This window comes from Palaemon carinicauda, chromosome 12, assembly GCF_036898095.1.
Source record: "Palaemon carinicauda isolate YSFRI2023 chromosome 12, ASM3689809v2, whole genome shotgun sequence".
In the NCBI taxonomy this organism is placed as follows: domain Eukaryota; kingdom Metazoa; phylum Arthropoda; class Malacostraca; order Decapoda; family Palaemonidae; genus Palaemon; species Palaemon carinicauda.
This window is the reverse complement of record NC_090736.1, coordinates 147,380,197-147,393,090: the sequence shown is the minus strand read 5'-3', so window position 1 is coordinate 147,393,090 and position 12,894 is coordinate 147,380,197. Positions and strand designations below refer to the sequence as shown.

At 42.3% G+C, this 12,894-nt stretch overlaps 1 protein-coding gene across 1 annotated transcript in view; it reads right to left on the bottom strand.

Annotated features, from left to right (window-relative positions):
• The window catches only part of LOC137651316 (zinc finger protein 729-like), a 49,162-nt gene extending 38,967 nt beyond the window's left edge, over positions 1–10,195 (bottom strand). Inside the window, exon 1 of the mRNA XM_068384589.1 lies at positions 10,061–10,195. The gene's annotated coding sequence lies outside the window, so the exon portion shown is untranslated. The remainder of the gene's footprint in view (positions 1–10,060) is intronic.
• Positions 10,196–12,894: the final 2,699 nt, after the last annotated feature.

Here is a 12,894-nt window from a genome sequence, read left to right as displayed (position 1 = left end):
AATTACCCCATGTAAATAGCGTGGTTTGTATTTCAGTTACGGAACAAAACATTTTTAAACACAAGACTTACCTGGTGGTTATATATATATACAGTAGCTGATTAACACCTTTGGTGGAGGGTTATAGACAGCCAATATAGTTGGAATTCTGCCTAAGAGTTTCTAAAATACAAAACAAACTTAAGGGTTTCATACCTGATAAGGAAGCTGACTTCAATGATACTCTGCCATTATGTCTGCTATCCCTATGAGATCCAGCGGTCCTCTCAGGGGGCTGAAGATCCCTAGGAGCTGCCAACCGGTGATCACACCTCTTTGTGACAGAGCCTCCTCTAATACCCATTCCGGGGCACTCTCAAAGAACAAAAAAGACCACCTGACAAATCAATGATTGCGGAAGACTGTCGCAATCTCCACAAAACCATAAAATCACCAAATAAAAGTTCCAAGAGAAAGAAAAGGTATTAGGATTATGGGAAAGTAGTGGCGGATCCTTCTCCCACTACTGTACCCGCTGCTACAAACGGTCCCAGAGTATATCGGTCATCATATAGAGTCTGGACATTTTTCAAATAGTGTGAGGCGAACACAGATTTGCTTCTCCAGACGGTTGTGTCCATAATGCTTTGCAAGGAACGATTTTGCTTGAATACCACTGCTCTTACTTCGTGAGTCTTTACTTTCAAAAGACTAAAGTCTGTCTCACTGCAGTGAGAATGAGCCTCTTTAATTAGAAGTCTAATAAAGTAAGATAGAGCATTCTTGGACATTGGCAAGGAAGGTTTCTTCACCCAGCACCACAGTGCTTCCGACTTGCCTCTTAAAGTCTTTGTTCTGTCTAAGTAAAACTTGAGGGCCCTTACTGGACATAAAACTCTCTCTAGCTCGTTTCCAACCACGTCCGCCAGGTGCGAAATCTGAAAGGCCTTAGGCCAAGGTTGGGAAGGGCGCTCGTTCTTAGCATGAACTTCACTAATCCTCTTGGCTGTTGCCAGACTAACCATGAAAAGGGTTTTCATTGTGAGGTCCTTCATAGATGTAGAGTGCAGGGGTTCAAACCTGTCACTCATCAGAAATTTTAACACAACATCCAGATTCCAAGCTGGTGAATCCTGGTGTTGTTGTTTTGTTGTCTCAAAGGATTTAATTAGTTCTTGTAGATCCTTATCATTTGAAAGATCCAGGTTCCTGTGCCTGAACACAGTCGTCAACACTCCTGTATCCCTTGATAGTTGATGTAGAAAAACTTAGTTTCTTTTTCAGGAATAAAAGAAAATCAGCAATCTGAGTTACAGAGGTACTGGAAGAGGAAACAGAGTTGACCCTGCACCATTCCCTGAAAACTTCCCACTTGGATTGAAAGACTCTGATGGTTGAAGACCTCCTAGCCCTTGCAATCGCCCTAGCTGCCTCCTTCGAAAAGCCTCTAGCTCTTGTGAGTCTTTCGATAGTCTGAAGGCAGTTAGTCGAAGACTTTGGAGATTTTGATGGTGTCTTACCAAGTGGGGCTGTCTGAGTAAATCTACTCGTAAAGGGAGGCTTCTGGGAGTACCCACCATCCATTCCAGTACCTCTGTGAACCATTCTCTTCAGGGCCAGAGGGGGGCTATCAAGGTCATTCTGGTCCCTTTGCTTGTCACAACCTTTTGAAGAACTTTGTACAGGATCTTGAACGGAGGAAAAGCGTACACATCTAGATTTGCCCAATCTAGCAGGAATGCGTCTGTGTGTACTGCCTCGAGATCTGGCACTGGGGAGCAATATGTCTCTAGTCTCTTGGTCTTTGCAGTCGCGAAAAGATCTATACAAGGGCGACCCCAAAGTTTCCACAGACTCTTGCACACCTCTAGGTGTAGAGTCCACTCAGTGGATAGGAATTGTCCTATCCTGCTGAGACCGTCTGCCAAAACATTCCTCTCCCCCTCGATAAACCTTGTAAGTAAGGTAACCTGTCTTTCCTTTGCCCAAATGAGCAGCTCTCTCGCCGTCTCGCAAAGGGAAATAGAGGGTGTTCCTCCTTGTTTGGCAATGTAGGCCAATGCCGTGGTGTTGTCTGCATTGACTTGAATCACTTTGTTTCGTACTGACCCTTCGAAGCTCTTCAGGGCCAAAAGAACTGCAAGCAGCTCCTTTTGATTTATGTGGAAAGACTTCTGAATCTCCATCCACACCCCTGATGCTTCCACATTGCCCAGTGTTGCCCCCCACCCCGAGTCCGAGGCGTCGGAACACAACACTAGGTCTGGGCTCTTCAGTTTTAATGAGCAACCTTCTTGAAATTTGATAGGGTCGTTCCACCACTGCAGGCAGTGTCTCATTGACTTTGTGATCGGAACACACACCTTCTCCAAATCCTTCTCCTTGTTCCAGCAAGAGTTGAGGTGAAATTGGAGTGGTCGAAGGTTCAGCCTTCCCAGAGAGATGAACTGTTCCAAAGAGGAGAGAGTTCCCAACAGACTCATCCACCTCCTCGCAGAACACCTCTGCTCTCCAAGAAACGCACGTATTTTCTGAAGTGCTTGCTCCGTCCTTAAGGAAGACGGAAAAGCCCGAAAAACCTGACTCCGAATCATCACTCCTAAATATATAACCTCTTGAAAAGGTATCAGTGAAGATTTGTCTTTGTTGACTAGAAGACCCAATTCTTCCGTCAACTTCAAAGTTGTCTGAAGATCCTTCAGGCAGTGATCTTGAGAGCGGTCTCTTAAAAGCCAATCGTCCAGGTACAGGGAGGCTGTGATGCCTCTTGAGTGGAGCATCCTTGCTACACTGAGCATAAGTCTCGTAAAGACCTGTGGGGCGATGTTGAGGCCAAAACACAGGGCTCGAAATCGAAAGACTTCTCCTCGGAAAACGAATCTCAGAAAGTGCTTGAACTTTGGATGAATCGGGATATGGAAATAAGCATCCTGAAGGTCCAGTAATACCATCCAGTCGCCCTTCCTTACCGCTGCAAGCACCGACTTCGTCGTCTCCATTGAGAACTTTGTTGTCTGGATGAAGTTGTTGAGAGCACTTACGTCCAGAACTGGACGCCATCCCCCTGAGTTCTTGGGAACTAGGAAAAGGCGGTTGTAAAAGCCTGGTGACTTCCAGTTTCGTACTTTCTCTACAGCTCCCTTCTCCAACATGAGAGACAATTGTAGCTGTAATGCTTGCCTCTTTAATTCCTCCTTGTACTTGGGAGAGAGATCCATAGGAGTTAACCTTAGAGGGGGTTGATTTATAAAAGGGATCCTGTAGCCCTTCCTTAGAAGTTGGACTGACCAAGGATCTGCACCCCTCTCCCACACCTGCCAGTAGATGTTTAGTCTGGCTCCTACTGCCTGAAGGCGAAAGCAGTCAGACTCTGCTTCGCCCTGTTCTTGCTCCTCTTTTCTTAGTCCCCCTTCCATCTGATCTGAAGTTACCTCTAATGGAAGGTCTTCCTCGAAAGGGCTGAGAAAACTTCTGAAAAGGAGCAACCTCTTTAGGTTTGCGGCTAACGAAAGAAGGTGGCAACACTTTCCTTGCCGTCTTCGAGACCAGGTCTTGAGTGGCCTTCTGTGTTAACGAAGAAGAAATCTCCTTAATAAGGACCTGTGGGAACAGAGATGACGACAGTGGAGATTATAATAATTCTGATTTCTGAAAGGATGAAACTGCCACGGACAGGAACGAACACAATTGGGCTCTCTTTTTGAGAATTCCTGCTGTAAAAATAGCAGCTAACTCATTAGCCCCGTCTCGCAATGCCTTATCCATGCATGACATGACGTGGATTAGGTTCGAAGAGTCTCCTTCCTTGAGTGTAGTCATCTTTTTGTCCAAGGCCCCTAGAGTCCAATCAAGGAAATTAAATACCTCGAAGGCTCTGAAAACACCTTTGAGTAAATGGTCTAATTTGGAAGTAGACCAAAACACCTTAGTCTTCCTCATGGCCGATTTACGAGGAGCGTCTACCAGGCTTGAGAAATCTCCTTGGGCAGAGGCAGGAACTCCCAAGCCGAGAACCTCTCCCGTATCGTACCAAACACTAGATCTAGAAGCCAACCTAGTAGGGGGAAATGCGAAGGCCACTTTCCCTTGCTCTTTCTTGGCACCCATCCAGTCTCCCATTAATTTAAATGCTCTTTTAGATGAACGAGAGAACACCATTTAAGATGCTTTTTCTTAGGTTTCCCTAGAGTAAACTCTGATGGAGGCGATTGTGGAGCCACAGGAATAAAAGACTTTGGGAACTCAACATGAAAAATCTTCATCAGCTTCTTTAAGTCTACCGAATGACGAAAAGATTTAGAGTCCTCATCCTCAGATAACTCCTCAAAGGGTTTGGAAGGTGAAAGAGGAACATCAGCTTCTTCCTCTGATAACAAGTCTCGCTGCTCCTCAGGACGCTCTCGATCCGCGCGGTCAGAGTTAAGAAGCGTTGCATTAAGTTCAAAGTCCTGTCTAGATGTTTGTTGTTCTGCATCGCATGAAAGAGGGCAGTCAATGTAAGAACGCTTGCGTTCCGATGAATGATCAATGTGAGGACGCTCGATGGGAGGACGCTTGCGCTCTGAACGCTCGATGAGGTCACACTCTACGTCACGCTCTGGAGGACGCTCGCGTTCTGTTGAACGCCTGACATCACGCTCTACGTCACGTCATGGAGGACGCTCGCGTTCTGTTGAATGCTTGACGGGAGGACGCTCAAGAGCACGCTCGACATCAAGCCTAGCTGAACGCTTGAAAGCGCTTACAGCAGAACGATCACAATCACTGCTATGCGCATGAACAGCAGCTCGATTAGGAGAACGCCTGACTTCCTGAAAGCCCGAGAGATCAGCCTTTCGTGAAGAACGTTTACTTTCCCTATCATCTCTGTGCGTAGCCGCACACTCAACGCATTTAGAAACTTTATCACCAAGCGTTCGCCGACTCTCTGCCTTGCGCTCCTTAGTGTTAAGAGAGGAGGATTCAGTAGGTTGGTAGCCTTTCATAAAAGATGAAAGTTTCTGCTGCATTTCTTCCAACATCTTAAAATTAGAGTCTTGCGAAACACTAATCACAAGTTCTTCTTCTCCACCGCTCAAAGACTGCCTAGAACGAACAGCAGGTGAGATCCAATCTGAAGGAGGGGAAGGAGCATGAAAGGATGTTACGGCCAGGCCGGATAATTGCTCAACAGCAAGACTATTTTCAACTAATGTCCTAGCAGGCCGCTTAGAAGGTGTGCTTCCTTCAGACGAAAAACGTTCAGGACTGTTCCAATGACCACAGCCTGCTTGCGATGTCCTGGAAAGACATAGGTCAATTTTCCTCTTAAGAGGTCTAGAAGTTTGACTCCAACCTCTTTTAGGTAAATCATCCTCCGATGATGAGCCAAACTTTTTAACTTCGCCTTTTCTACAGAAAGAGCGAACATCCTGGGAAAAATCACGAACGCTCGAGGGAACGTCTGCTCGGGAAGTAATGCCTCTCGTTTCCTTTCGTCTTTCGACATTCCTTCTCCCAGGGGTTGGGGAGCTTGGAAGAGGTCCAGGACTAGGAGAACGACAAGCCCGAGCAGGCGTACCCTCCACATCACTAATACACTCACTGTACCTTTAACACTTCAACTTTTTAGCTGTTTAACATCAGCCATTAACTGCGTTCTATCCGCAGCGATAGACTCTACCTTCGTACCCAACGCCTGGATAGCCAACATCATATCTTCAAGAGTTGGTTCATTCATGGTACTCTTAGCGGGATCTGGAACTAGCACTACAGGAGAAGGAATAGGAATCTTTAGAAGAAAGAGAAGAACTACGTCTTACCCTATCTTTAGCGAACTTACGAATATAACGATCAAAATTAAGCCACTCATGATCAGACAAAATAAGGCATTCGTCACACCTATCATCAAGTTTACAAACTTTACCCCTACATTTAATGCATAATGAATGAGGATCAATGGAGGCCTTTGACAAATGGGTCCTACACCCACTAGCACACACCCTAAAACCACTAGAGGGGGTAGCCATTTTGAACTTTGACAGAGAGATCAAATACAAGCAAGGGTCACAAAATCAATATCCAAACGAAAAATCAATCAAGCGAGAGTCAAAAAACCAGAATTATTGTACTGTACTTCACCAAAGGGATAGCATTAATCAGTCAAAACACGAGGAGAATATCCAACCAATGTTACTGCTAGCGCCGGCAGGGAAGATATGAATACCGAGGGAATGGTTTCCGGGTACCTCGCCAGGGGCGCATGGGTAGCACACCTGGCTATCCAATCGGCGAGAGTTTTGAATTTTTCTGCCATGACGTCAGGGACGTAAGCTATATCTATAACCACCAGGTAAGTCTTGTGATTAAAACCTCACTATGGGGGTGTTGCCAAGTAACTGTAGTTGCACAGCCTTTGCCAGTGAGAGGAACTCGCCTGCGTACATCAATAACGTTCAGTGTATGGGTGGGCTCCCTCTTATGGAAAAGTATATAGGTGTTCCCCGTGCTTAGCGTTTGACCAGACTCTTGTCAGTGAGAGACACTCGCACACAAAGGGTTGTTCATTCATGCATGAGAAGAACACTCATCATCACTCCAGGAGGAGGTCTGTCGAGTAGGCTAATATGATCCTGCATTAGGAGGCATAAGTAAGACTGGAAAAAGATTTTTCTGTGAGTTAACTCACAGCAGGAAAACCAAGCTTTCCCTTGTAAGGCTAGGAAAACCAGAGGAGGAGATCACAAAGGACCTGTCTTCACAAAACTCCAAGAGCTCTGCTGTGGTTTATGGCAGCGATGATAAGAGTTAGCGACCGCAAACAGCAATAACCCAGAGGGGTTAAAGCTCACAATTTCTGTTGTGCCCCAGGGGCACGACGGGATATGTAACCACAAGAAGTCGGCAGGTATCATCATCTGCAGCAATAACCCAAAAAGGTTATAGCTCACAAAGACAGTTGTGCCCCAACAAGCACAATGTAGGTAATACAGTAAACCGAAAGTTATAGCCTACGACTATTTTCTCCATCGTAAGAGGTAGAGACCATGAGGCACAGGCCCCAAAAGGCCTGGCCTTACAAGGCTCTAAGAGCTTTGTTGTGCCCAAAAGCCCGATGTCAACAATAATCACAAAGAGTTAAAGTCTATGAGTCTTGACGATGGGAGAGGCAGTGATCGCAAGCAGTCGGCAAGCGTCATCATCTGCAGCTAAGACCTAAAAGGGAAAATGCTCACAAGACTCGTTTTATACCCTGATGATACGGGGGCGATGAGCAGGAACTGAAAGAAGTCACCTAACTCCCTCGTCGCCAAGCTCTGAAGAGCAAGAGCAGGCCATGGAATCCATTTACCACTAGAGGAAATCCCCCGAGGTGGAAACCACTCAGACGAAGGCCCTACGCGGGCAGGAAAGGCAACCAACCTCTGTTGCCACTGTCGGCAATTCTCCCTGCAAGCAGGAAGATTGCTGGACAGTGGCTGGTGGAAGGTCTCTCTCCCTCGGAAGCAAAAATTGCCCAACACATGGTGGAGGTTAACTGTCCCTCGGAAGGGGGAAGTCCAACACCTGGAGGCAGACCTTCGGGCATCACTCTCTATTTCCCATCAACGAGGTGAGCTCAAATTGAAGGTTGGGATTGAGAGCTGCCTGAGAAATGTAGATGAAGCCCATTTCTGGATGACCCTCGTACTCAGCATTAGGAGGAATGAGAGAGAAAATCCATACTGAAACTCCGAGGAGCACCAGTTGAAACTGTTTTCATTCAAGCAGCTTCTGGGTCACCCTCGTACTACGGTAATAGGAGGAACAAGGGAGAAAACCCACCCTAACTGGAAACCCCAAGGAGTACAGGTTGTAACTATTCCCGTCCGTATGTCAGAGCTGTAGGAACGAAGGTAGCAATGCAAAGAGAGCTGCCGCTAAGGGCATGAGAAAATTGTTGGGGCATTACCTCCAGATTCTCAGAAAGGATAAATGTGGTTAATCCTTAGGGAGGCAGATATGCATCCTAAATGTGCCCTTAACTGTACAGTAGTACTCGCGAAAAATCATTCCTTAGCTGAAAGACCCAAAAACCCCAAGGAAGACAGGATGTTGTAGCTTCACTAAGGAAAGCTATGGTGTCTGCACCTAAGGGTTGTCCAGGCGTCACAAGAGCTCTATCGGTACTTACCTCCTGAGTGGTCAACACTCTTACTCGACCGTCCTCCAGAGGAGAACGAACGAGCAGTCAGAGTGGAAGGGATCAGGCCGACAAAGAAGGAAGTCGGGTTTTCTTTGCCTTCGAGGAAGACCATGAAAGAGAAGAATCCCTTTATAATTCCTCTTTCGCCACCTACCAAGTCTCACCCACTGGGAGGATGGTCACTCCTGACACTTGATACAAGGAAAGTCCTCCAAGCCAGGGAAACTCTGCATGAAGAACGAAGGAAATGGGGAAGTCTCAAGACAAAAGAAAGTGCCGCATTGGCGACCTTCAAGGCAGGGCAAGCCCGCAGGACAGGAACCCCGAAACCCAACAACTCCTGAATGAGAAAAGTCAAACCCAGTTTGCTTACGGGGAAAGGAAAGAGAACGTTCGCACAACCATGCCAAAAGCAAAACTAGTGGTATAGAACAGGTGCATATGAGCAGGGTAGCTGGTACTAACCCATAACCTAACTCGTCAACTAGTGATGGCTAGTTATACGTTGCTAAAAGTCCTACGGCTAGTTTCCAGCTTCGCCGAAAGTCTATTCCCTAAAAAGAGCAAAATGGTTTGTATAGTGTCGGAACAACGATATTTCAAATTTTATTGTTTCTGCATCCATTTTGAAGAAAGTTAACAGTTTATGAATTAATGAAAAATAAATAGACAACTTCTTTTGTTTTCCTTCAAAACATAAGAAGTGTATTAAAATGTGCTGCATATAATACCATTATCTAATACTGTAATGTAGTAATTACTTTAACCATTCAAAAAAAAGACTGATTAAAAAAAATATTTGTAAATAATACATATGGTATATAAAGGGAAGTAAATAGAACCAAGAGAGAAAACAAAGAAATAAGTAGACAGGCGTATTTAAGAAGCAAACCTTCTCCCTAGACTCTCAAGACCTTAAACTAATCATCCCAAGAGAGATTATCTCTGTGGGAAACATTTAAATGACCTTACCTGAAGATCTGACAACTGTGTTTTCTATCTGGGCCCACACTAGCGATCTTAGAAAGTTTCACCGAGTATAAGAAGAGTATGGAAGGTTAATTGAATATCCTATTAAGTACACTGGCATGCTTTGTAGTCCAGGTTGGAGGGAAGGTTCTACACAACCAGAAGGGACTTTTATTAATTTTATGAGAGGAGGAAACCCCATAAAACTGTGGTTTACCTTAACCAGCTGGGGGTGTAAAGTAGTTACTTCGGACAAGTGATTAGTAAGCAAACACAGGGTGGTCTAAGGAGGGGTGGGTTCAAGTAAGGATACGGCTCCGAGGTTGGGTTAGGTGGTGTTCTCATGTTTGTTTCCCTCTTAAAATGTGGTTTATCCATCATAGCTTTTGGAATTTTGAAAATATGAGTTTACCCCAACCTAAGCTAACCAAGGAACTGTATCCTTACCTATTAGGGTGCTATGCCTGCATGTGACCACCCCTAGACTGTCACATCCTTAGCTTACCCTAAGACTAATCAAGTCTCAACCCTATGTTTGCTTTTCAACCAGCTTCATTCTTGGTAAAGTAGCACTAAATCATATTTCTTAAATCGTTAAACTAGCTTAATATCATCATTTCAGACAAAGATAAAAACAATTTGCCCCATAAAATTTACTTTACGAAGCCTGTTAAATTCCTTGGGCCACCTTAAATCTCGTTCACTTTGTCAACTCAGATATCTACCAGACACCAATCTACGGACAAACCCCCAATATATAAGATTTTATACAAATGCAGTCACAACAATACATTAAGCAAAGCTTAAGCTTTGCCCAGTACATAAAATGCCAGGACAGTCACAAATCTGCAATAAACCAACAACCACTTCTTTTAGTCTTTTTATTTCTAAAGACTGGATGGTTTGCGTATAAAGTATACTACAGACTGAGATATAAGTTTAGGTTACCTTCACTATAATGGAGTCCACAATGGCAATCAAGTATATTTCATCTCACAGACTTATTATGTAGTAAGTACTTCGTTACTACGTAGCAGCAGTAATGTGAATGAAATGTAAACATTGCAGGATCTTCTTCTTCTTCAAATCAGCTGTAAAGTTGTGAACAAACCTCAAATTCCCCGCATCCAGCCTTGAATGTTCTGAAATATTTAGCTCTGATAGAAAATGTAAGAAGATATCAAATGAATGCAATGTAACAAAATTTTAATATGGTATCAAATAAAGTTGAAGTAACTGGAATGACACGGTTTCAAATATAACGTAATAGATTTTTTTTTTAAATATCAAATAAAGGTAAAGGAATAATAGCAAGTATAATGAGGTAGCATTGAAATAGAAAGTGTACGGCATGAAATAGATTTATTCATAGAAAGTACAAAAGGTATAAAATAATGGATATCAGTAAAGGAAACTATATAGCAAATAAAGATGAGTCAATCTTTTGGTTCGCGTATTTCGTGTGGAATAGCATGACGATAGTGTGATTTGTATTGTTAACTATTATTGTTAGAATACTACTTAGTTTTATGCTTGTACTATCCATATCTTTAAGAATGACAGTATTTATTGATCACTTAGAGATTCATGATTTATCAAGTAAACACACACACACACACACACACACACACACACACACACACACACACACACACACACACACACTTGTCACTTAGTAGCTAAGTAGGGTCCAATTATCCTGCCAGACCTTGGAGGGATGTCGCTATTCTTTCTGCAACCTCCCCTTCATCTTTTGATTATTTCTCGATTTACGCACCATGTGTGTTTCAAGACTTTCTCTTCTTAATTTGATACAAGGATGCCAGAAAATCCAAAATCATCTTCTTCGTAGATATTTATGCTTCTTCTTGAGGTAGCTTTCACACAACACATTGTACCTCTTTATAATAGCCTTTTTTAACATAGCTTCACAACTAAAAACATACAAATACACACACACACACACACACACACATATATATATATATATATATATATATATATATATATATATATATATATATATATATATATATATATATACCCATGAATGAAATCTGTGTGTTTGAAGTCAAAGCTATCATTAAAAAACTAAAGAGATGGAAGCCCCTGGATATGATGGAATAACTGCTGAGATGATATTGAGAGAAAGATTGATGAAAAGTTGAGATATGAACAAGCAGGATTTAGAAAAGGTAGTAATTGTACTGACCCAATTTTCATTTTGAGACGTGTTGTACAGCAATGTGTAGAACATAGAAATCCACTTCTGATGGTATTTGTGGGCTATGATAAAGCCTTTGATAGTGTGCATATGCCAATTTTGTGGAGATTCCTACGTTATTATGGAGTTCCTCTTAAATATGTAAATTTGATTAAACCTGTTCATATGCATAGCAAGTGCAAAGTTAATGTTAGTGGAGTTCTATCAAAAGGAATTTCCAGTGAACAGTGGAGTACTCCAAGGGAATGTGTTGTCAACTATGTTGTTCAACCTTCTCATGGATTTTGTAATGTATGTAACCGTTGGGGTTGGTGGAGAAGGATTGGACTGGATTGGTAACAGGAAATTAGCTGACCTAGAGTATGCTGATGACGCTGTCCTTATTAGCAAAACACTACAGGACTAGCAAAGCTTGCTTACCTAAATGCATGAAATACCACATGAGGTTGGACTCAAGATAAATAGAAGAAAGACAGATGATTAGAACGGAATAAGCAATAGAAGATGAAATATCATCGGAAGGAAAAACGATTAATGAGGTAGAATCATTTAAATATTTAGGAACTATAATATCTAATACGGGATCTTTAGAATTTGAGTTCAATTGAAAAGTGAAAACAAAGCAAATCAGACAATGGCTAGGTTAAGTAAAATTTGGAAATCAAATCACCTGGAATCACATATAAAAATCAGGCTATATATCAGTTTAGCGAGATCGGTGTTACTATATGGACATGAGTCGTGGTATAACAATGAAACAATATCCAACAGATTCATTAGATTTGAGAACAAAGCCCCCATAGGAATATTGGGAGTTAAATGGCAGGACAGGATCAGAAATGAAAATATAAGAGAGATTACTCAAGTGCAATATGCGGATGAGATCATGGTGAGGGGTAGATGGCAATGGTTTGGGCATGCTCTTCGCACTCCCCAAGAGAGATTACTTCACCACACATTCGATTGGGTTCCACAAGGCACTGGAAGAGTTGAAAGTCCCAGGCCTACATGACTGAGGACTATGAAGCGTGAAGTAGGAGATGATGAATGGAGAAGTACCTATTGGCTTAAAAGCTCAAGATAGAGACAACTGGCGAAATCTAACCGAGGCCCTTTGTGTCAGTAGGCATAGAAGATGATGATGATGATGATGGTGAATATATATATATATATATATATATATATATATATATATATATATATATATATATATATATATATATATATATATATATATGATTGATGATGATGGTGATGTATGTATGTATGTATGTATATATATATATATATATATATATATATATATATATATATATATATATATATATATATATATATATATATATATATATATACATATATATACATATATATATATATATATATATATATATATATATATATATATATATATTCATCACCATTATCATCACCATCAGCCTTTACTAGTCCACTGCAGAACATAAGCTTCAGACATGTCCTACCACTTGCGTCTGTTTATGTTATTTATGACAGTCCACACGCACAAATTTTCTTGGTTCATCAATCCATTGTCTTC